Here is a 26,070-nt window from a genome sequence, read left to right on the forward strand (position 1 = left end):
TTCTCCACACCCTCTCCAGCATTTATTGCTTGTAGACTTTTGGATAGCAGCCATTCTGACTGGCATGAAATGGTACCTCATTGTGGTTTTGATTTGCATTTCTCTAATAATGAGTGATGTTGAGCATCTTTTCATGTGTTTGTTAGCCATCTGTATGTCTTCTTTGGAGAAATGTCTGTTTAGTTCTTTGGCCCATTTTTTGATTGGGTCGTTTATTTTTCTGGAATTCAGCTGCAGGAGTTGCTTGTATATTTTAGAGATTAATTGTTTGTCTGTTGCTTCGTTTGCTATTATTTTTTCCCATTCTGAAGGCTGTCTTTTCACCTTGCTTATAGTTTCCTTTGTTGTGCAAAAGCTTTTGATTTTGATTAGGTCCCATTTGTTTATTTTTGCTTTTATTTCCAATATTCTGGGAGGTGGGTCATGGAGGATCCTGCTGTGATTTATGTGGGAGAGTGTTTTGCCTATGTTTTCCTCTAGGAGTTTTATAGTTTCTGGTCTTACGTTTAGATCTTTAATCCATTTTGAGTTTATTTTTGTGTATGGTGTTAGAAAGTGTTCTAGTTTCATTCTTTTACAAGTGGTTGACCAGTTTTCCCAGCACCACTTGTTAAAGAGATTGTCTTTTCTCCATTGTATATTCTTGGGCAGGCAGATACTTTAGACTAGCGCCACCTGGTAAGCCCAAGGCAAACAAACGTGCAAAATTTAAGGATTTTTCTCTTGGTGGAAAAGGGACTGAGTTTGGCTTGCTGAAATGCATTGTCTGCTTCATGCCTGTAGCATCTTTTTGGTGAAGTTGCTTTTCATAACCTTCACTGGCGGTTTAATTAATAAGAAAGAATCTCAGAATGTGTTCCACTGTGTGCAGATGGAGCATCTCTTTCCTACTGGATGTGGCTTTCCATGAAATAAGGCGGCACAATATTAATAACTGTCTTCTTTCTTCCTTCTTTTTTCTTTTGACTTGGTCTTATGCTAAAGCTTTTATGTGTATTTAAAAAAAAATCTTTGTAACAATTCTATGAAGAAAGTATTCCTGTTCCTTTTTTCTTGCAGAAAACTGAGTCTTAGAGGTTTAGCAACTTACCTCAGTAAAGTGTAGGAGCTGGATTTCAAACCCATGCAATCTGACTGTAGAGGAACTTCACTACACAGTAAGCCTTGTTAGTGAAGAGCAGCTAGATATGAAAAAGAAATTAGCAACACTGTAGTGAAACTGACTTCACAGAGCTCTTTTCTTTGCCCCAGCTTCTCAGAAGTTAAGTAGTTTGAATGAAACCAGTATGATTGAAGCACTTGTATGTTGTTGTTGCCGAGTCAGACCCGACCTAGTGACTAAACAACAATTTAAGGTGCATTTTAAATGAAACCAGAGCTGGCTCCTAATCAGATCCTCTATTACTTAGACTTACAGTTTAGCCCAAGAACAATTTAGCTTATCTCGGGAGCAGAATTTGTATATGTGCCTTCTTCATCGTCCCTAAAAATTAGGTTCAGCGGGAGCTGTATAAGAAGTAAAATTTGGTGGAGAAGTAGAGAAGTAGACAATGAGTAGGCTTTGCTAGTCTGAATTTTTAAGTAAAAAATGGAGCTAGTTATCCCCTACCAACTATACAAAATAATTCCAAATTATTTTTCATTGTTTAATTTCAAATTTTGGTTAGAAAATTCTGATTCCTTAACGTGAATTACTTTTTGACCATTAATTAGCTGTTTGTCTCTTTTTTTCCTTGTAAGATGACATTTTATTCCCTTCACCATAAAAGTATTTCTTCTCGTAATTTTAATTTCACTTTTAAAACACTGGTGATTTAAGGGGTAACTTATGATTTCCTGCAATAAGATTCTACTTAAGGATACATTTATATGCTGAAGCCAGTAAGATGCTTTCCATAGAGGTTGTAGGACACTATTGTGTACATCGCTAGTAGAATCATTAAAAAAAAAGAAATTCTCCAAAGCAAGACATGACATACTTATTTTTGGAGATACATTGAGACTGTTTTCTGGCTTGAGATGATCATTGGTGAGAGACTTTCCCTTTTAGATTTCTAAAAACTGTGAGGAGAACACCATGCTTAATTAGTACTTTTCTTGATGCTCCCATCCAATTTTAGCAGAATGAATACTAAAAAGAGGTTTTTCTTTTAATTAATTTTTACCAAAATATAGTTGCTGTACAATGTTGTGTTAGTTTCTGCTGTACAGCAAAGGGAATCAGTTGTATGTATCCACACGTCCTCTCTCTTAGGTTTCCTCCCCATTTAGGTGACCACGGATCACTGAGGAGAGCTCCCTGTGCTGTACAGGAGGTTCCCATTAGTTATCTAGTTTAGACATAACAGTGTATATATGTCAACTCCAGTCTCCCCGTTCATCCCATCCTCTTGAAAAGAGTTTTTTCTTGTGCACTTCTTTTTTTCCCCCTTTAAAGGAGCCAAGAAAGGCTTCTTTTTTGAATGCATGTTCATGGTGGGTGGAAAATGTAACAGTTCAAAGAGTTTATGATGAAAGCAGTAAAATCCCTTAGTCCTCTGCCTTCCCAATCCCCTCCCACCCCCCAGGGAACCACTTCAGTTCCTTCTTTATTTGATTCTTCTAGTGATAATCCCCATATTAATGTGCTTATGCTTCCATTTCTAGATTTGTCAGTTTTAAGCATTGTCTATAGTGATATTCAAGATATAGCTCTCATTTATGACCTGTCCAGAATTACAAAGGATCTGAGGGTTTACTCTACTTGAAGCTAACAAATTAGCCTGTCACAGTTTCATGGATGCTGGTGGAAATGTAGACTGTTATGGTTGGAGGCAGAGTCAGAAATGAAGTACAGTTTATTACTTATAGCCTTAGCAGTAGCTGAAGTATCAACATGCATTTGTGCCTGTATCCCAAGCTGCACTTCGCACAGGACACTGCAGAGAGGGCCAACACTGTTCACATAATGGATTTTGTTACTGGAGAAAACTGTAATTTTAAGGATTTCAAATATGTTGTAATGGGCAGTAAGCATGCTTGCTCTTTGCTTCAGAGGGAGACAGTAATATACTGAAGACAGAGCTTCTGTCTTCCAAGGTTGTTCACTATATAAACATCCTTGAGAATATAGTCCAGAACAAAGAGCAGACAGTGCCTTGCTTGCAGGACACAGAAAACCATCAAGAATTATTTCCCAACACCACTACCCTGTTCCCCACCTTCTTTCTGATATAATTATATATCATTATTTTTAGCTTTCTGCTCACCTTAGTAAATACTGTATATTTTTATTTTACTAACAGTAGGTGGTATCTTTTGACTTCTTGCTTTGAAAGAGGAGTATTTTGGTTAGGGACCTTTATTAGTGTTAGAAAACCAGTTCAGTTCGAGCCTAAGTAAGAAAGGAAATAGAGAGTTCAGGGGGATAGAATAAGATTGGATCCAGGTGCTTGAAGGTTACTTAGAAGAATTAGGCTCTCCCTGTATCCCTTTGCTTTCTTCCTTTGGCTTTATTTTCGGTACCCTCCTTCACCTCTCTCTCACCAGTACTGATTCTTGGCTCTGTGTTTATTTCTGAACAAGTTGCTATGGCAAGGTGGAGAGACTAGATTAGAGTAGCTTGAGCCTGGTCCCATGCCCAGATGGAGATGTATGTTGGGGGTGGGGAGAAGGTAGTTCTGCAGAGATAAAACGGATGCCATAACCTCTCCACATCAGAGTTCTCAGTTGTACTTTTTTTTTTTTGACGAGCGTTTTGTTAGTTTTTATAACTGACCTTAATATTTTTCATTTTCTTAAAGATAGAATGAATTTCTGGTATCTCCCTTTTTCATAGTTATCCATCTCTTGATGTCCTGTATCCTTGTGCTCCAGTTTTATATAGTCCTCTTTCTTAGTGTATTGCCTTGTTTTGCTGGGATGCATACTAAGGTAAGATGTGTGAGAGGTAAATTTTGAGTACTTCCTTGTCTGAAAGTGTTTTTATTTTATTCTTAAAGTGGAATGTTAGTGTGGCTGAGAGTAGAATTGTAGGTTGAACATAATTTTCTGTCAGCACTTCAAAGGCATTGATTCATTCTTTGCTAGTATTCTTCATTATTGAAAAGAAGTCTTAGGCCAGTTTTATTATTATTTTTTTTTTAATTGAAGTATGGTTGATTTACAGTGTTGGGTTAATTTCTGCTGTACAGCAAAGTGATTCACTTGTCCTATATGTGCATTCTTTTTCATATTTGTTTCCACTATGGTTTGTCACAGAATATTGAATATAGTTCCCAGTGCTATACAGTAGGACCTTGTTGTTTGTCCATTCTATAAATAATAGTTTGCATCTGCTAATCCCCAACTCCCAACCTGTCCCCCCTCCCCTGCCCTTGGCAGCTGCAAGCCTATTCTCTGTGTCTGTGAGTTGGTGTTTGTTTCATAGATAAGTTCATTTGTTTCATATTTTAATTCCATATATAATGATATCATATGGCATTTGTCTTTCTCTTTTTTAAATTTAATTTTAATTTTTTATTGGAATATAGTTGATTTACAGTGTTGTATTAGTTCAGGTGTACAGCAAAGTGATTAGTTACACATATATATATATCCATTCTTTTTCAGATTCTTTTCCTATATAGGTTATTACAAAATATTTACAAGTTCCCTGTCATATAGAGTAAGTCCTTGTTGATTATCTGTCTTATATATAGTAGTGTGTATGTGTTAATCCCAAACTCCTAATTTATCTCTCTCCTAGCCTTTCCTCTTTGGTAACCATAAGTTGTTTTTCTTTTTTATGTCTGTGAATCTGTTCCTGTTGTGTAAGTAAGTTCATTTGTATTATTTTTTTAGGTTCCACATATCAGTGATATTAGATGGCATTTATCTTTCTGTTTCTGACTTACTTCACTTACTATGATAATCTTAGGTCCATCCATGTTGCTGTAAATAACATTATTTCATTCTTTTTAATGGCTGAGTAGTATTTCATTGTATGTACCACGTCTTCTTTATCCATTCCTCTGTCAGTGGACATTTAGGTTGTTTCCATGTCTTGGCTATTAGTGCTGCTAACATTGCGGTACATGTGTCTTTTTGAATTATAGTTTTGTCTAGGTATGCCCAGTAGTGGAATTGCTGGATCATATGGCACTTCTATTTTTAGTTTTTTGGAGGAACCGCCATACTGTTTTTCATAGTGGCTGGACCAATTTACATTATCACCAACAGTGTAAGGGGGTTTCCTTTTCTCCACACCTCCAGCATGTTACTTGTAGACTTTTTAATGATGGCCATTCTAACCCATGTGAGGTGGTGCCTCATTGTAGTTTTGATTTGCATTTCTCTAATAATTAGTTATGATGTGCATCTTTTCATGTGCTTGTTGGCCATCTGTAAGTTTTCTTTGGAGAAATGTCTGTTTAGGTCTTCTGTCCATTTTTTGATTGGGTTGTTTGTTTTTTTGTTATTGAATTGTGTATATATTTTGAAAGTTAAGCCTTTGTCAGTTGCATTATTTGCAGATATTTTCTCTGAAAATACGGTGGGTTGTCTTTTTGTTTTGTTTATGGTTTCCTTTGCTGTACAAAAGCTTGTAAGTTTCACTAGGTCCCATTTGTTTATTTTTGGTTTTATTTATATTGCTGTGGGACGCCAGTTTGATTCTTGTTCCTTTGCATATGAGCTACCTTTTCTCTGAAAGCATTTATTGTCTTTTTTTTGCCTTTGTTTCCTGAAATTTCCCAAAGATATTTGCTGGCGTGGGTCTTTATTCATTTGAGCACTGAGTGGGCCTTATTAATTGGAAGACTTCATAAATCTTTTAGTTACTTAAATCTTTTAGTTGTAGAACATTTATATTTCTCTGAAAATGTCCTCTCCTCAAATTTTTTTTTTTTTCCTTTTCATTCTGTAATTTCTGTTACTTAAATGCTGACCTCCTGGACTGATGCTGGGTATCCTTTGGTTATTTCTTGTCTGTTTCCTGTTTCTGTTTACTTTCTAGGTTTTGCTTCCACAATATAAAACCTTATACTACCTTTTTAAAAACTTGTTTTCAAGAGTCTTGTACTTTTTTGCCTTTTCACGGCTTCCTTTCTTGACTTATGAATGCACCATCTTTCTGAGGATGTCAGAGAGCTTTTAACAAGTTCTGTTTTATGAATTGTTTATTCCTTTGTCACATTTCTTTAACTTTTTGTTTCCTTATCCCTTTCATGTTACAGATGTTTGATTATGATTTAACCAATCAAATGAAAGAGTGAAGCGATATAAAACTGATTGGCATCTCTTTACCTAGACGGGCTCTGTTGGCTAATGAGCTTTGCAGTAGAGTGGGCAGATGGGGGCTTTGGTCAGTGGTGCTACTGCCTGCAATAGCTGCTGTTAATTCTTTACAGACTGTTTAAAGAAGGATCTGCCCTGATGTTTTAGTTTTGTTATTTTCCTGTGTTTATTTTGTTTTTTAAAATGTAAAATCTCAAAGGTAACTGGGATTGTGAAGAGGATCAATGATCTAGGGTCTGGAAATGTTCATGTAGTCATCTTTCTTGTGTTTCAGAGTGAGAAGTTTTAGGGTATGAATTCTATAGCAGAGAATAGCCCAGATACTGGAGCCAGACTGGATTCAAGTCTCGTTCTGCCATTTACTTAACAAGTTACTTAACCTTTCAGTGCCCCACTTTTCTCATCTGTAATTTTTGGACATTGATAGCACCTAATAAGATTGTACTTAGAGGACTTAGTTAAAAATACATATTAAATAGTGGCATTTAGTAAAATATCAAAGTATTCATTTTCCTTTTCTCCCTACCCTTAATAACCAATTATGTGATATAAATATGGTGGTGATTGCCTGCAGCAGAAATTTTGGTGGAATTAGGTAATTTTAGAATTTTCTCTTTAGAACCTTGAAGAACACTTGGTATCATTACTTCAAGGACTGGAATGTATATGTGCAAATGTTTCCATAAAAGTCTTTCAAAGTTCCTCCTGTTTCCCTCCAAAAAGGATCTCACTCAAGATAACTTGATAAAAGTAATCTTGGAGCAGAGCCAGAGAACTAGGAATGCAAGAAAACCATTTTCACGCCCAGAAACCCTTTATGTCCTGTCAGAATTGTATGTGCTCAAGGTATTAGGGAAGCTTTGTTTCTATACAAAACACTCACTGACAATCCTAACTCTTGAACTTGAGAAATTTTTGAAAGTTCTTTATAAATGGATTTCTAGGGCAAAAACTGGCAGGAGGAAATAATTCTTGAAAAATTTTTTTTTTTTGCTTTGACTCTTGCCTCCAGTATGGGGGAACACTGTGACTTTCTTTACCATACTCTGCTGTGTGTAAAATTCAGGTGAGTTGAGTGAGTAAAACCCTTGTGTAGTGGTTCTTGCTCCCTCCCCCAAAATCTTGACCCTTATCTGAATTAGCGTTTTAGTTTGGATTATTTATCTTGTTTTTTCCCCCTTCTCTCACATAGTGGAGAAAGTTCTTAGAATCTATTATTTTTACTGTTGATATTATTATAATGTTATTTACATCTTAAGATGGAGATACACAACTACCATGTAGTCCCTGAGCCCCTATATATGTACTAGTTAGTTTCAACTTTCTGCCATGCTTGTTTATTCTTGTCCTTGTCCCAATTAAAAAAAATTTTAAAGCAAATTCTAGACATATCATTTTTTTTAGCTGTAAATACATCAATATTTTGTCTTTTAAAAAGGCAATTTCCCCATAACCACAATACCATTATCTTATCTAACAATTAATAGATTGATCTGACCCCTAGCTTCTGAGTTTTAATCTCTATCTTAGTATCATCAAATTCCTTTATGTCATCTAAAACCCACATATATTCAAGTTATATGTGGTATCATTTTTAAATGATTTGGTTTTCTTCATTTATATAAAAATATTTATATCTTGCAAATATTTGACTTTATAGCTTGTTATGGAAGATTTTAATCACACAAAAGTAGATGCAGTGCATTAATAAACTCCCATGTACCTGTCAGAGCTTTGTATTCGTGCTCAGTCACTTAAGTTGTGTCTGACTCTTTGTGATCCCATGGACTGTATAGCCCACCAGGCTCCTCTGTCCATGGCATTTCTCAGGCAGAAATACTGGAGTGGGTTGCTATTTTCTACTCTGGGGATCTTCTTGACCCAGAGATGGAATTAGAGACTCCTGTGTCTCCTGGACTGGCAGGTGGATTCTTTACCACTGTGTCAAATCATTCCCAGTTTTGTTTCATTTATTACCCACTTGCTTCATCCTCCTGGATTATGTTTAAGCAGATCCCAAGTATCATTTGGAGTCTAGGGTATCTTTAAAAGATAAGGACTCAAAAAATGTATATATATATATCACCCCCTTAAATTCCTTAATATCATCAAATGTCCATGTTCAAAGGTTCACCTATCTCAGATGTCATAGTTTGAATCAGTATCCATATAAAGTTCCTAATTTGCAGTTGGTTGGTAATGACCATTAAGTCCCTTTTAATCTACTGCTCTCATTTTCTCTCTCCCTTGTGAATCTGTTTATTAAAGAAATCAGATTTTATTTTATGGCTTTTAGAGTTTCTCGGTCTGGGTTTTAATTTCTGTATCCCTGTGGCTTAGCTTAATTAACATGTTCTTATGTCCTCTGTATCTTCTGTAAATTGGTGATTGAATCTGGAGGCATACTTATACAATATATAATACATGCCCATGGTAGACGTTTTAAATGATACAAAAGGGTATATACTGGAAAGTCAGTCATTTTTTCACACTGTACCTTTCAGTGTCTTCCCCAGAAGCAGTTATTGTGTCAAGAATGAAATGTTTTTATTAAGCTCTTGTGTATCACCAGTAAGCATTCTAAATATCCTAGTAATTCTGAAGATACAAATATTACTAATTTGTACAATTTAGAATTTTATTAAAATTAAAAAAATTTTTATTGTAGTTGATTTACAGTGTTGTACTTCTGGTATACAGCAAAGTGATTCAGTTATATATTTGTATTTCTTTTTCATATTCTTTCTGTTATAGATTATTACAGGGTATCGAATATAATTCATTGTGTTATACAGTAGTACCTCATTGTTTCTCTGTTTTATATATAGTGGTTTGTATCTGCTAATTCCTAACTCCTAATTTATCCTTCTCTCCTCCTTTTTCTCTTTGGTAACCATAAGTTTGTTTTCTATGTCTGAATCTGTTTCTGTTTTGTAAATAATTTATTTGTATCATATTTTAAAGTTCACATTGAAATGTTAGAATATGATATTTGTCTTTCTCTATCTGACTTACTTCATTTAGTACAGTAATCTTGGGTCTATCCATGCTGCTACAAATGGCATTATTTCATTTTTAATGGCTGAGTGGTATTCCATTTGTGATTCTCTGGGTACCACATCTTTATGCACCTGTTGATGGACATTGAGGTTGCTTCCATGTCTTGGCTATTGTATATAGTGCTGCTTTGAACATTGGGGTGTGTTTATCCTTTTGAATTATAATTTTCTCTAGAAACATGTCAAGTAGTAGGATTGCGGAATCATACGGTAACTTTTTTTAAGGAACCTCCATACTGGCTATACCAATTTACATTCCCACTAACAGCGTCGAAGGGTTCCCTTTTCTCAACACTCTCACCAGCATTTTTTCTTTGTGGACTTTTTACTGTTGGCTGTTCTGGTTGGTGTGAGGTGATACTTCATTGTAGTTTTGATTTGCATTTCTCTAGTAATTAGTGATGTTGAGCATCTTTTCATATGCTTGTTGGCCATCTGTAAATCTTCTTTGGAGGAATGTCTGTTTGGGTCTTCTGCCCCTTTTTTTTTAAAGCTACCTTTTTTGTTTGTTTGTTTTTTTAAAAAAATGTACTTATTTCTGGCTGCACTGGGTCTTTGTTACTGTGTGAAGTCTTTCTCTAGTTGCAGCAAGCAGAGGCTACTCTCTAGTTGCAGCGTCTGGACTTCTCATTTTGGTGGCTTCTTTTGCTGTGGAGCTCAGGCTCTAATGTGCAAGTGCTCAGTAGTTGTGGTGCGTGGGCCTGTAGCTGTGGTGCATAGGCCTTTTTGCTCCGTGGCATGTGGAATCCTCCTGGACCAGGGATGGAACCTGTGTCCCCTGCATTGGCAGGCAGATTAATAACCACTGGACCACAAGGGAAGTCCTCTGTCCATATTTTGATTGGTTTTTTTCTTTTTTTTTTTTTTTACTGAGTTGTCCCTGATGCTGGGAAAGATTGCGGGCAGGACGAGAAGGGGACAACACAGGATGAGATGGCTGGATGGCATAACCGACTTGATGGATATGGGCTTGGGTGGACTCAGGGAGTTAGTGATGGACAGGGAGACCTGGTGTGCTGCGATTCATGGGGTCGCAGAGTCAGACATGACTGAGCGACTGAACTGAACTGATGAGCTGTTTATATATTTTGGGAATTAAGCTCTTTTTGGTCACATCATTTTCAGATATTTTCTCCAAATCTTTAAGTTGCCTTTTTGTTTTGTTTATGGTTTTCTTTGATGTGCAAAAGCTTGTAAGTTTGTTTTTTTTTTTAAGGATTTTTTTTTTTAATGTGTTTATATACTCTGGTGGTATTTGCATGCACATTTTATTTTTTAAATATATGGCTTTATTCTGATCCATTTGTAATACAAAGGTACTACTCATTTGTTCAGCTAAAGCAAACAACAGTTAAAAATAACCTGTACTCTTTATTCCAGTCAAAATTTTTGGTAACTTTTATTGTTTGGTTTCCTGTCACATTCCAGGCTATTTGTGAACTATCCTGTTAATTCTAAAGTTATAAGAAACTGGCCATCTTAGGTGAAAGTAGCAGAATTTTGCAGCCTTAAATGAACTTACTGATTTACCATTTGCCCATTTCCTGCACATCTTTTCAAGAAAAGGTAGATTTGCTAAACTAACATCATTGGGCAAGGGACACAAACAAAGCATTATACTTTGAAAGATAGCTGCTGCTGCTAAGTCACCTCAGTCGTGTCCGACTCTGTGCGACCCCATAGATGGCAGCCCAGCAGGCTCCGCCGTCCCTGGGATTCTCCAGGCAAGAACACTGGAGTAGGTTGCCATTTCCTTCTCCAATGCATGAAAGTGAAAAGTGAAAGTGAAGTCACTCAGTCGTGTCCGACTCTTAGCGACTCCATGGACTGCAGCCTACCAGGCTCCTCCATCCATGGGATTTTCCAGGCAAGAGTACTGGAGTGGGGTGCCATTGCCTTCTCCGTGAAAGACAGCGGCTGTGTTAAATCTTCGTTATTCTTTTTTGAAAATACTCAAAATACAAAGTAACACCAAAGAGGAACTTTGCTATCACTGTGGAGTTGAATGTTTTATCTGCAAACACTTTTAAGTAATGTATATAATGGGCTTCTCCTATTAGCTTGTTTGAATATACTGGTCCCCCGTCCCGTCCCCTACCCCCCACCGCCGGTTTATGGCTCATCAGTGAATTTGAACGTTTTTAAAGTTTACCTTAGAGGGTCTTATAAACAAATTTTTCATCTGTCTTTTTGTTAGTGAAATAGTTTAAACAAATGTTGATTCTAATCAGAAACTTGAGACTTCAGAAGAGCTGAATTTAAAGTGTTTATGAAGATAGCTCCCTTTTCCTGGGTGCTCACAAGCATTTTTGCTAAGTACTTTACGAGCATGTGTGTAAGGGACATAGAACAGGATAATTAACAGGATTATTGTTATCATATTATTACTAGACTTATGAGTGAGTTTTTTTTTTTTTTTTTTTAAAGCTCCTGGGAGTTCTAATATGCAGATAAGGTTGAGAACAGTTGCTCTAGAAGAGTCACAGATTTCTGGCTTGGTCCTCTGGATAGATAGTTGTGCTTTTTGAAGAGAGAATATAGAAAGAAAGAGGCGTAGTTTGTATTAATAAATATATGGTTGGTTGGCAGTTGGAAATAGGATCCGAAGCCCAGAGGCAAAGTCATAAAGATGAGGTGTGGGAGAATTATTGGCAGTTAGATGGTACTCAGAGAATTAGGTGAAATTGCCCTGGGAGAGCTTGCATGAAGAAGAGAAGACTCAGAATTCTTGGGAAATCTTGAAATGTGTTGAGTGGGTTGAAAGAGAGAAACAAGATTACATGTGTTCAAAAGAAGTAACAACAAGGGAGTGAGTGATATTTCAGAAGCCAAGGGAGAAGATGGGGTCAAGTTACAGGCAACAGATTTGCCTAGCATATGGTAGGTGCTCCATACATTTTTGTTTCAAGTAGAATTTAGTTTGAAGTTTTAAAGAGTCATATGTTTCCACTGGATTATTAGTTATGTTGCTGGTGACCTTGGTAAAAAATAATTTAATTGGAGTAGTATATCTCCTACCTTGCTCTGGGCTCCATTTGGTCTCCTTTTAAGTTCTATGCGAGAATTATCAGAGTTCTGTAGGGCTTTGCTCTGGGCTATTGGACTTGAAGTGTGGTTCCCCAGACTTGCAACATCAGCATCACTTGCAAACTTGTTAGAAATGAAAATTCTCAGGTCCTACCCAGACCTACTGAGTCAAAAACTCTGGAGATGGGGACCCAGCCATCTGGGTCTGGTTAACAAGCCCTCCAGGTGATTGTGATGCTTATGAAATTGGAAAACCAATGTTTTAAGACCTTTTCTCTATCTGTGCTTTCTCCTTAGGCATTTCATCTGTTATTAGGTTGAGGCAAAAGTAATTTCGGTTTTGCCTTGTTGAACTTTGCCATTTGATATTGGAATACATTTTAAATAAATGTGGTTATGTTATACATCTTTTAATGTATATTTCTTGCTTTATGTTTTTTGCTAATAAATTGTTACTTGCTGTTTATTTTACATTTATTTTAGACTATGGAAATGATGTTAGGCAAAAAGCAAATTTGAGCAGTTTCTTATTTGAGTTCAAAATGGGTCATAAAGCTGCGGAGACAGTTTGGAACATTAACAACACATTTGGCCCAGAAACTGCTAATGAACGTACAGTGCAGTGGTCATTCAAGAAAGTTTGCAAAGGAGACAAGGGCCTTAAAGATGAGGAAAGCAGTGGCCGGCCACTGGAAGTTGACAGTGACCAACTGAGAGCATCATGGAAGCTGATCCGCTTATACCTACACAAGAAGTTGCCCAAGAATTCATGTTGATCATTCTATGGTCATCTGGCATTTGAAGCAAATTGGAAAGGTGAAAAAGTTCAAAAAGTGGGTGCCTCCAGAGCTGACTGCAAATCAAAAAAATCATCAGTTTGGAGTGTTGTCTTCTCTTACTCTGCACAATAGCAGTGAACCGTTTCTTGACCGGATTGTGATCTGTGACAAAAAGTGGATTTTATATTACAACCAGCAACGATCAGCTCAGTGGTCTTGCACCAAAAAAAAGGTCATGGTCACTGTTTGGTGGTCTGCTGTCGCTCTGATCCACTACAACTTTCTGAATCCCAGCAAAACCATTACATCTGAGAAGTATGCTCAGCAAATCAGTGAGATGCACCAAAAACTGCAATGCCTGCAGCTGGCATTGGTCAACAGAAAGGGCCCAATTCTCAGTGACAATGCCTGACTGTACGTCACACAACCAGTGCTTCAAAAGTTGAGTGGATTGGTTTACGAAGTTTTGCCTCATCTGTCGTATTCACTGAACCTCCCAACCAATTGACTACCACTTCTTTAAGCATCTTGACAACTTTTTGCAGGGAAAATTCTTCCACAATCAGCCGGATGCAGAAAATGCTTTCCAAGAGTTCATTGAATTTCAAAGCATGGATTTTTTTTTTTGCTATGGGATTAAACAAACATTTCTTATTGGCAAAAATGTGTTGATTGTATTGGTTCCTATTTTGATTAATAAGGATGTGTTTGAGCCTAGTTATAATGAATTAAAATTCAGGATCCGAAACTGCTATTACTTTTGCATCAACCTAATATCATGGCTTTGAGCTACCATGCTGTATGCCTAAACTTCCAAGTTTACCTCCTTGGTCCAGTTCTTCTGAGGACCAGGTCCACATATCCAGCTATTATTTATTTTGACTTTGATGTCTCATAGACATAGGGACTATCGTCCATGCAAATATTCATGTTAGAAACCCAAGCCTGATCTACTTTCTTACATAAATACTAAAACATTTCTTTACCACAAGTTCTAACCACATTTTACTGTATTGGTTTATACACATAAATGATATTGTGATAATAATATAATGAGTAAATACCTCCTCAGTTGTGTGAAACAGATGTCTTTCAGGAAGTCTTAATTCTCAGAGCCACTAATAATCAATAAACCTGTCTTGTTGAGTGTGATTCCAGAGTTTAAAGGTTAAAAGTGTTACAAAACATGGTCTCTAAACCCAAGTTAAGTACTTCTAGTGCTCAACCGAAAAAACTTGTGTATAAATGTATACTGTATCTGCTTACTGTACAGGATTGAATATACAAAACTATATTGTAATTCATTGATAGGCAATTTCCAGGAAAGGGTTGGTAGTGAAGTATTAGAGTATGGGGGACTTTGGGGCCAGGATGCTTTTGTTCAAGTCATAATAGTACCACTTGCTGTGACCTTGGGCAGGTTAGTTTCCTTCACCATGTCTCAGTTTCCTTATCTGTAAAATGATGATGACAACTGCCCATACCTCAAAGGGTTATTAGGATTAAATATAATAATTAAGGGTTTGGGGACTTACCTGGTGATCCAGTGGCTAAGACTCCACACTCCCAATGCAGGGGGCCCAGGTTTGATCCTTGGTCAGGGAACTGGATCTCATGTGCTGCAACTAAAACCCAGCATCCGGGTCTTCACTTAACTCTCCTGATTCTCCAGATTAGATGAAGTTTCCTTTTATATGTTTCTTAATACCCATTTTTTTTAAAGTAACAACTTTATTGAAACATAATTCACATACCATGCAATTAACCTGTATAAAGTGTACAGTTCAGTGCTATTCACAGAGTTGTGTAATCACCACCAAAATCAATTATAGAACACTTGATTCAAGTCATGAGAATACTACCTGCTGTCATAAAGATAACAAAAAGAATCCCTGTACTCATTAACAGTCACACACATTTCCCCCATCCCTCCAGCGACTATTAATAACAACCACTAAATCTACCTTCTGTCTCCCAGATTTGCTTATTCCAGATATTTCATATAAATGGAATCATACTTTATGTGATCTTTTAAGTCTGACTTCTTTCACTTAGCATAATGTTTTCAAGGTTTATTCATGTAACACATATCAGCACTTCATTCCTTTTTATGGCTGAATAGTATTTCAGTATATGGATATACACTGTTCATCAATTGATGGACATTTAGATTGTTTTTACTTTTTGGCTATTATGAATGATGCTGTTATGAACATCCATGTACCAGTTTTGTGTAAGAGAATGTTTTCGTTTCTCTAGAGACTATAAGTAGGAGTGGAATTGCTGAATCATATGGCAACTCTATGTTTAGTCTTTTGAAGAATTGCCAAACTGTTCTCCATAGCTGCCACATATTTTACATTTCCAACACCAGTGTATGACAGTTGCAGCTTCGCCATATACTTTCCAACTAGAATTGCCTGTATTTGATTTTAACCATCCTGAGTGTGTGTGAAGTCAATCTCATTGTGGGTTTGATTTGAGTTTTTCTGGTAGCTAATGGTGTTGAGCATCTTTTCATGTCTTTATTGGCATTAGTATATCTTCTTTGGGGAATTTTCTATTAATATCCTTTCCTCTTTTAAAAAGAAAATTTATTTATTTATTTGGCTGCGCTGGCTCTTAATTGTAGCATGCAGAATCTTTAGCGGCAGTAGGTGGGATCTAGTTTTCTGACCAGAGATTGAACCTGGGCCCCCTGCGTTGGGAGTGCAGTCTTAGCCATTGGAGCTCCAGGCAAGTCTCCCTTCCTTATTTTTAATTGAGCTATCTCTTTGTATTGTTTGTATTACTTTGTATTATTATTGAGTTACAAGAGTTCATTATATTCTATATACAAATCCTTTATCAGAAGTATTAATTGCGAATATTTTATCCCATTCTGGGAGGCTGTGTTTTTCACTTTCTTGGTAGTTAAAAAAGTTTTAAATTTTGCTGAAGTCTATCTTTTCTTCTGTTGTTTGTACCTTTGGTGTCATACCTAAGAAACTATTGCTTAATCCCAGGTCATGAAGATTTAAGAGTTTTATAGTTTTAGCTCTTGTATGTTAGTTTTATAACTGTTTTTCTGCCTTCCCTGGTAGAATGTCAGCACCATAGGAGGGCTAGATGATACGTATCCAATTTATTTGTTGTTTGGGTTCATTTGGAAAATACTAAGTGTTCAATAATGGTTGTTAGTTATTTTGGAAAGACTAAGGAGCTGTTATCAAAATGTATTAAAACACCTAACTTGAAACACTTTTTTTTAAAAAAAATAGGAACTGAAACATTATATTTTTTTGTTGTTGTGCCAGGAGTTGTATTTATACTTCAGAGGTTTAGAAGACCTTAAATGATTGCCTTCCTTAGTTCTCAGAACTTGTCTCTCTTTAGCTTACAAAATTGGGCAAGTTACATTTAATTTTGGACTTGGAGAGTTTTATTACTCTGGTCTCCATCAGTGATTCTAGAATAAACCAATGAGCAAGTCCCATGTTCCTAAACTTCTGGGTTTCCTTGTGGTAAACAAAAAATTTCATGCCACTTTCCAGAGGTCTGACAGCACCACTAGTAGATAGTGAAAGACAGATCTCTTTACTGATTATTTCTACCAGTAAAGAGGACTTTGTGGGGGTTTACTACCATAATTTGTTATTCACTCTGTAATACTAGATGTGGAGTTAAGGTAGCATCTGAAATGAGGGCTTTGGCATATATTAAATTTAATTGCTATGACTTCCTCTCAAGGCTAGTGTGTGCTTTGTCATTACAAAACTGTGTACTTAGTTAATCTTTTGAGGAGGGTGAATTGACACTTTGATAATGAGTGGTTTTATATCTTAGACTATAAAATCTGTTTTTAGGGGTTTTTTTTTTTAGTGGATTGATGTTATAAAATTTTAATATGAAAAGTATCATGAACTAATGCATTAACCAAATGTAGGTATATTGCTATATTTCGGACAGAATCCTGGAGGAATATTCTTAGGATTAAGCTAAATCATGGAGGGAAATACCATCTCATCTAACTTTTTTTATTTGGTGGGTTTAAGAAGGCCTCAGTAATGGGTGTTTATAAAAAACGTGTATATGTTTGTATGCATTAAACAAATTCAGGATTTTTATCAGAAAATAAAGCAATCTGTTACCTTCTAAGGATGCACAAGGGAAAGAATAGTATTTGAATTTATTACTTAGTTACAATGATATGTCTGCGGGTAAAAGGATGAAATTGTTTAATATGAGTTAGTATATGTCTCAATTCTAATGAGATCGGCTCTAGGTTTATGTTTATGCTTGTGACTTTAGCTTTTACTATGATAACCTCCATTCTATCATTTAAAAATTTAAAAAGACCTTCCAGAATTGAGTGCTATACTTTTCATGTTGGGAATTGCAGATAATCTCAAATTATTGGAACACCAACCCTGAATTTCCTTAATACTATCACTGTCATTCTCATTCATGAGAAAAATCTTTTCAAAATATTTAAGTTTGGATACTAATTAGATATAATTTTAAGTCATTTTTGAGCAGAGTGGAATCTTTCAGTGAATTCTATATATGTCTCCTTTTCCTCTTCCACCACTTTATTTTATTGTGAACTTGAATAATTCTGTTTTCATATCATCTTTCTTTGATCCAAAGCAGTCATTTAATTGCAGAGCAAAAGCACAAAACAAAATACCCCAAAATGAAGCTTCCACAGATGTTAAGGGATTAGCAGAGTTCCTGTACTTCAAAGTAGTGAGGATGAGATGGGGGTTTGATTGAAATGAAATATTTATTAGTTTTCTATGTTCTGTTCAATTAGGCTGTTTTTTCTTTTGACCTTTAATAGGTTTCAAATACTGGGTCAGCCAAAAAGTTCATTTTGATTTTTCTATAAGATGTTACAGAAAAACCCAAATGAACTTATTGGCCAACCCAGTACATAAAACAGGTTGAAATTTTTATTTCCTTATTTTGCTTTAAAAATAATTTATTATTTATAATAAGTAATTTAGAAAAGAATTGCAGCATTATACTTGCTTTAGGCAGTCTTTTGGAATACCCACAGATGTGAAATGTATCTTTGTTTTGCCTTTTGCAGTACTTTGGATAAGTGCTAAACTTTTACATCATTTTCATCAAGTTTACCAGATAAATTTAAAAGTATGGCCTCAGTCTTAATATGCCAGCAAATTTGGAAAACTCAGCAGTGGCCACAGGACTGAAAAAGGTCAGTTTTTATTCCAATCCCAAAGAAAGGTAATGGCAAAGAATGTTCAAACTACTGAACAGTTGCGCTTATTTCACTTGCAAGCAAGGTAATGCTCAAAATCCTTCAAGCTAAGCTTAATAGTACATGAACTGAGAACTTCCAGATGTACCAGCTGGCTTTAGAAAAGGCAGAGGAACCAGAGATCAAATTGCCAATCCTTGTTGACTCATAGGAAAAGCAAGGAAATTCCAGAAAAACATCTACTTCTGCTTCATTGACTATGCTGAAGCCTTTGTGTGGATCACAGTGAACTGTGGAAAATTCTTAAAGAGATGGGAATACCAGACCACCTTGCCTGTCTTCTGAGAAATCTGTATGCAGGACAAGAAGCAACAGTTAGAACCAGACATGGAACAACTGGACCAGTCCAGGACTGGAAAAGGAGTACGTCAAGGCTGTATATTGTCACCCTCCTTTTTTAACTTACATGCAGAGTACATCATGCAAAATACCAGGCTGGATGACTCACAAGCTGAAATCAAGACTGCAGGGAGAAATATCAACAACCTCCGATACACAGATGACACCCCCCTAACGGCAGAAAGTGAAGAAGAACTAAAGAGCTTGTTGATAAAAGGGAAAGAGGAGAGTGAAAAAGTTGGCTTAAAACTCAACATTCAAAAAACTAAGATCATGGCATCCGGTCCCATCACTTCATGGCCAATAGATGGGGAAACAATGGAAAGAGTTAGAGAATTTGTTTTCTTGGACTCCAGAATCACTGCAGATGGTGACTGCAGTCATGAAATTAAAACACTCTTGCTCCTTGGAAGAAAAGCTATGACCAATTTAGACAGCATATTAAAAAGCAGAGACATTACTTTGCTGACAAAGGTCCATCTAGTCAAGGCTATGCTTTTTCCAGCAGTCATGGATGTTGAGAGTTGGACTCTAAAGCAAGCTGAGCACTAAAGAATTGATGCTTTTGAATTGATGCTTTTGAACTATGGTGTTGGAGAAGACTCTTGAGAGTCCCTTGGACTGCAAGGAGATCCAACCAGTCAATCCTAAAGGAAATCAGTTCTGAATACTCATTGGAAAGACTGATGGTGAAGCAGAAACTCCAGTACTTTGGCCACTTGATGGGAAGAACTGACTCTTTGGAAAAGACCCTGATGCTGGGAAAGATTGAAAGTGGGAGGAGAAGGGGACGACAGAGAATGAGATTGTTGGATGGCATCACCAACTGGAATGAACATGAGTTTGAGCAAGCTCCAGGAGTTGGTGATGGACAGGGAAGCCTGGTATGCTGCAGTCCATGGGGTCGCAAAGAGTCAGACGCGACTGAGTGACTGAACTGAACTGAACTGAATGGCAGAAAGTGAAGAGGAACTGAAGAGCCTCTTGATGAGGGTGAAAGAGGAGAGTGAAAAAGTTGGCTTAAAACTCAACATTCAGAAAACTAAGATTGTGGCATCTGGTCCCATCACTTCATGGCAGATATATGGGGAAACAATGGAAACAGTGATGGATTTTATTTTCTTGGGCTCCAAAATCACTGCAGATGGAGACTGCAGCCATGAAATGAAAAGACACTTGCTCCTTGGAAGAAAAGCTATGACAAACCTAGACAGTGTATTAAAAAGTAGAAACATCACTTTGCTAACAAAGGTCTGTCTAGTCAAAGCTATGGTTTTTGCAGTGGTCATGTGTGGATGTGAGAGTTGGACCATAAAGAAGGCTGAGCACCAAAGAATTGATGCTTTTGAACTGTGGTGTTGGAGAAGACTCTTGAGAGTCCCTTGGACTGCAGGGAGATCCAACTAATCCATCCTAAAGGAAATCAGTCTTGAATATTCATTAGAAGGACTGATGCTGAAGCTGAAGCTCCAGTACTTTGGGCACCTGATGCGAAGAGCTAACTCAATGGAAAAATCCCTGATGCTGGGAAGGATTGAGGGCAGGAAGAGAAGGGGGCGACAGAGGATGAGATGGTTGAATGGCATCACCAACTCAGTGGACATCAGTTTGAGCAGTCTGGGAGATAGTGAAAGACAGGGAAGGCTGGCGTGCTGCAGTCCATGGGATTGCAAAGAATTGGACATGACTTAGTGACTCAGCAACAGCAGTCTTAATGATAAATAATTTTGCCCAAAGTCACTGTTAATAGCCTATAATTTATGTGGTCAACCTATTTTTTATTTTAATTTTTATTTTCTTTTTTGACCGTGCAGTGTGGCATGTGGAATCTTAGTTTCCTGATCTGAACCACTGGAAGTCTCCAACATATTTATTTATTTATTTATTTTTGGTCGTGCTGGATCTTCTTTCCTGTGTGAAATTTCCTCTAGTTGCAGCAAGCGGGGGCTACTGGCTAGTCACGGTGCACAGGCTCTCATTGCGGTGACTTCTCTTGTTGTGGAGCACAGGCTCTAGGGCACAGGGCTTCAGTAGTTGCCGTTCCTGGCCTCTAGCAGGCTCAATAGTTGTGGTGCACGGGCTCAGTTGCTTTGCAGCATGTGGGATCCTCCCCGACCAGAGGTTGAATTTGTGTCTCCAGCATTGGCAGATGGACTCCCCACCACTGAGCCACCAGGGAAGCCCCCCCAGACTATTTTTATTTTAATCATTTATCTAGGTTTGGAGCTCTGTGTAAACCTGGTTTTAAAAATGCATATTTTAAAAAGATTTATTAAAATTTTGAATTTTATCTACCTTGCAATTTTTGGCAGAAAGTTTCATAAATGGTTCCTTTTCTTAGAGCAAAATAGAGCAGTCAATACTATAACTACTGAGAAGCTGCACAGGAAGAGCTTAAACTCTTGTGGGGTTCTTTTAAAAACAGCATATCTGAGAAGACATTCCTGTTTCAGTTTGGTTTGAGCAATAGATTTCTCTTGTACTAGCTGTTGACCTAACGTATAAGTTCTAATTAATGCATTAAAATTATATCTAAAAACATCTTTCATAAGTATGAGTCTTAAATGCAAGCTATTAAAATTGTTGTATAGAAATTTTCACTGAATCAGTTCCATAGTGAGATTTCTCCTAAGACTTGAATTTTGTCCCTCATTTTTCTGTTTTACTACTAATAGTACTATGTCTGTGTATAAGGTTATATTCATGTAATTATAGTCCTATAATTTTTTAAGCTCTTTCTTTGTCCCTTTTCTGATTTTTGCCTTGAAGCCAGTTAACAGAGCATTAACTAACGTAGTTAATTTAGACTGAATACAGTTGATTAAAATATTGACATGCCACAATGATGAATAAAGTGCATTTTAAACCTGTGCAGTCTAGTAGTAAAGAATAGCTAGTTGTTTTATCAAATAAACTTAACATTCTTGCTGAAAGGCCTACTTAAATATGTGTTCATGTATATAATACATAGTCCTCCTCTTCCTAGTTGTTTAAAAAGCAATTCGTTTATTTTCTGAAAGTAAGCCGTACAATTATGCGATTACTAAACTTTCAGAAAGAATTGCTTAGGGATTTCCCTGGTGGTCCAGTGGTTAAGAACTTGCCTACCAATGCAGGGGACGAGGGTTCGATCCCTGGTCAGGGAACTAAGTTCCCACATGCCATGGGACTTCTAAGCCAATGTACAGAAACTGCTGAGCCTGTGTGCCACAACTAGAGAAGCCTGACTAAAACAATTGCTTCATGTTTTAAACTTCATTATAATTAGGAAAACAGAGCCAGGAAACCCAGTGGGAGAATAATTTGTTTCCTGAGGAATAGAGCAGTCGAATAACTGCAACAAACAAAGCATTAGGTTTTATTGTTACTTGTTGCCTTCGTTCAGTTTTCACTTTCATTAAATGTTTATAAAACACCTGATTTTCTTTAGAGTTATTAGTGTCTATATTTAAAGGTTTCCATATATATATATATATATATATATATGTATGTATGTATATAAAATTGTTGGCTGTTGTGGATCTTTGTTGGTACGCAGGCTTTTTCTTTAGTTGCGATGAGTAGGGGCTTCTCTCTAGTTGCGGTGTGTGGGCTGCTCAGTGTGGTGGCTTCTCTTGTTGCAGAGCACAGGCTCTAGTCACACTGGCTTCATTAGTTGGGGCAAGTGGACTGAGTAGTTGCAATCCCGGGACTCTAGAGCACAGGCCTCAGTAGTTGTGGTGCATGGGCTTAGTTGCTTCATGGCATGTGGAATCTTCCCAGATCAGGGTTCAAACCCATATCTCGTGCATTGACAGGCAGATTCTTTACCATTGAGCCACCAGGGAAACCCCTGTGCTTATAGTTTAAGTTTACATGTTATACAAGAAAATAATAAGCATCTTTGTGCTTAAAAACAGGCTGTATTTGGGTCTTAGTAAATGAAATCTTTCTCAACTAGTGCTTTTCAAATAGTAAAAAATTTTTTGTGTGTAAAGGAGGAAGGAAATTTAGCATCGGCATTAGGATCATTTTTTCCCATATCCTATTAGCTAATTCCAAGATTGTTTAATATGGTGTCCACCCATTTCATTTGGCTGCAACCTTTGCTTTTATGAAAGTAAGACTGATTGTTCTGAATTGCTCTGTGTATGTGCTTTGGCACAGCATGAAGGTACCTTTAATAACATTGCCATTGTCTTTAAAACAGCTTGCAGTTATGACTACAAATAAGAGGGTGTGACAGGAGGGCATGACAGATAATGATTCTTTTTTCCGTCCTTAGTTGAACAAATCTGCTTTAGACTATGATCCTTTTGTGTTCCCAGGACTGCCTACTGTATTTTCTGTATATTGTTCCTAGTCAACTAAAATGTTTGCATATAACTTTGACATGTCTACAGTTGGCCACTGAATTCTTTTGTGGAGGCAGGCAAGACAGAATATGTGGGAAGAACTTGAGTAGCCTTGCATTTATTGGCATTTTTACCCTCACTTGCATACTTAAATATGTGCTTAAATTATTTTGTGTGGCTATTGTCTTCCAAATGTTTGTTTGCTTTTGTCTGGTTTAGAAGTTTGGGGATGGCCTTTGGTTTTAATTCTCTTCCTTTTTCAATGCACAGTAATACTGTCTTTTAACATGTAATCAATTTTTTTTAACAAGGAGTTTCTATGGGAAAAAAAATTGCTGGCTATTTGATTGGCTTTGTTTTAGATTACTGAGATTCTGCACTGAAGTAAGGATATTACTTGTACTATACTGTATCCTATTTTAAATAATCTTATCAAGTAATATGGAAGAGAAAGTGAATATCCATAACGCAGAAATCAGGAAAGCTTCCTTACTGTGTTATGAGGTTATATTTGAATCTTATATTCTTCATGGACTGACATTTAATTATGGTAGTCTTATATGTATGGTTGTTAACATTTATTCTTAATACTAATTCAGAAATGGAGGATCAGATAAAAACAAGCATTTTGCATAGAATTACAGGCACATAGCTTGTAATAGTCTGACTCCAAAGCCAGTACTTTTTGTTCTAAACACATTTTCTGCTTGAAGTGTCTTACTTTTAGGGTCAGTTTGTCTTTTGGGAGATCCATTTGATAGCATATTTAATGTAGTAAATAAATTAGAATTTGAGGCTATATAAGGTATACTAAGGAATAAGAATAACTTGCCTTTGATTTGTCATGGAATTAATTGATAATTAGCCTTACCTTTAAAGGTACTGCCGTAGTATTTTAACATGGATTATTAAATTTGGTTTTCACATTAAAGTTCTTCCAAAGTTGGATTATTATCTTTGTTTTACAGATGATGTAACTGAGGTGCAAGTTTGAAGCAAGTTCTAAGTAGGCCTAGATGTGAGATTCAGGTTTTCAGAAGAAAACAGTGGTCTACTTTTAAATAGAACTCAGTGATTTGGAATGAATCTACTTCAGGCAATCAGTGTCATCAGTTCCTCCTTAATTCCCTTACCTTTAAAATGAAGAGGTTGGGACTTCCCTGGTGGTCCAGTGGTTAAGAGTCTGGGCTTCCAATGCAGGGAGCCCAGGTTCAATCCCTGGTCAGGGAACTAGATCCCACATGCCACAACTAAAGATTGAACATCCCAAGTGCCACATAAGATCCGGAGCAGCCAAATAAATAAATACAAATAAATATTAAAAATAAATAAATAAATAAAAAAAATAAAATGAAGAGGTTGAACCAAGTGATCTCTAAATACCTCTTTAAATGTTCCAGAATGAGTATACTTTAAAAGCCTCAAGGATCTGTGAGCTTGAATGAGAAAAATGTTAGTTACTTGTTTTCACTAATCTCTGACTGAAATGTACCTACAAACCACAGCAAGTTAGCAGTCCCTGTGACTGTCATCAATTGACATCATATTTTTATATCACGTTGTAGTTGTTATAGACATCTTGAAAATATCATTTATGTTGGTCATAATTTGGAAATTATGGTAGTTATTAGACTTGTTAGCTCTTGTTATATGTTAAAAAAGAAATGTTTTGAGTATTATATGAATTTTAAATATTTTGATAACCATATAATAGATTTTCTCAGTATATGTATTTTTGCTTTAAAAAATATTCCAGTTTATAGTCTTTGCGTACTGCCAAAGGAGTTTATAGCACAAAAAAGTTACATACCCCTGAGTTACATGTTCTCTGCCTTCACTGCAAAATGGCCCATGTTGATTTTGGTTGATGTGAAAGAGCTTTTGGACATTGCTTTTTTGGGGGTTGTGTATGGATGGGGGAATCATCTCTGCATTGCTCTTTCACGTTTCCAGAATGATGAACTATGCTTATGTAACTTTCCGCGAATACTAAGCAAGCTAGATAGAAGCAAAATGATGATGATGGAAGTAAATTTATGATCATCTCTAGTTTGGATATCTTTTTTTTTACAAGAATTAGGTTTCTAAGTAGTTGTTCCACTTGAAGGGATAGGAAAAGACCTCTTACTTTAGGTTATCCGCTGTTGATTTTCCAAGCCAGGAGCACTAGCTTGCCAAGAACAAAAGTTACCCACACAACACATGTACTGCACAAAGTATTTCTGAAACAAGAGATCAGTTGGAAGGCAGTATTACCTTAAAAACATAAGGGCATTTGCTGCTGAGTTTTTGTGTTGAGTGTGGGTTGTGATTTTTTTTTTCCCCTTTTTTCTTTTGTGCTTGCTTGACTCTTGGTAATTTACATATTAATTGGTTATGAGAAAGGTAATGGTAAATTCTTCACATTAGTAAGAATTAGGATTACACAAAACTCGATAGCTTAAATGGAACAAAAAGACTGCTTGAGTTCTGTCCTGTGGTGAGTCTGTTATTCCATTTGTAATACATTTATCTTTAGATTGGGTAGGGTGGGATTTGCACTCCCGAAGTTACAACTAGTTTCCAGATTCTTATCAGTCAGTATTAGGAGTGACTGTTTTTAATAGTGATAATGAGGCAGCTATTCCCAGGAGGAGATTTAGTCACTGGCAGAATTGTCAGAACCCTGAAATGTTTTGGGAAAACCTAGGGTGGAAAAAGCAAGCTGTTTCAAAAACAAAACATGACAGAAAAAGCTGCTTTGGTGGGGAGGGTTAGACGGGGATGGATGAAGGTGGCAAGAAACCAAATGAATTTTACTAAGGCTGTAAGCTACGTAGAAGCCGGAAGAGATTAGTATTATTTACCTAAAGCACTCTAGTGTGAACATGAAGTTTTGAGTGTTCTAGGATTAAGTTGGTTAACAGCCAGTCATCTGAAAGTATGTTCTTTGTGTGTACTGGCAAAGTTTAATTTGACTTTGACAAAGAGATTCTTCTGGCAGCAGCTTGTTATTGACAGTTTGAGAAAAT

At 36.6% G+C, this 26,070-nt stretch overlaps 1 protein-coding gene across 28 annotated transcripts in view; it reads left to right on the forward strand.

Moving 5' to 3' along the window:
- FBXO34 (F-box protein 34) overlaps positions 1 to 26,070 on the forward strand; it is a 91,470-nt gene that overhangs the window by 29,568 nt on the left and 35,832 nt on the right. The window lies entirely within an intron of this gene.

This window comes from Giraffa tippelskirchi, chromosome 7 (genome assembly GCF_054371585.1).
Source record: "Giraffa tippelskirchi isolate mGirTip1 chromosome 7, T2T-mGirTip1v1.2.pri, whole genome shotgun sequence".
NCBI lineage: Eukaryota > Metazoa > Chordata > Mammalia > Artiodactyla > Giraffidae > Giraffa > Giraffa tippelskirchi.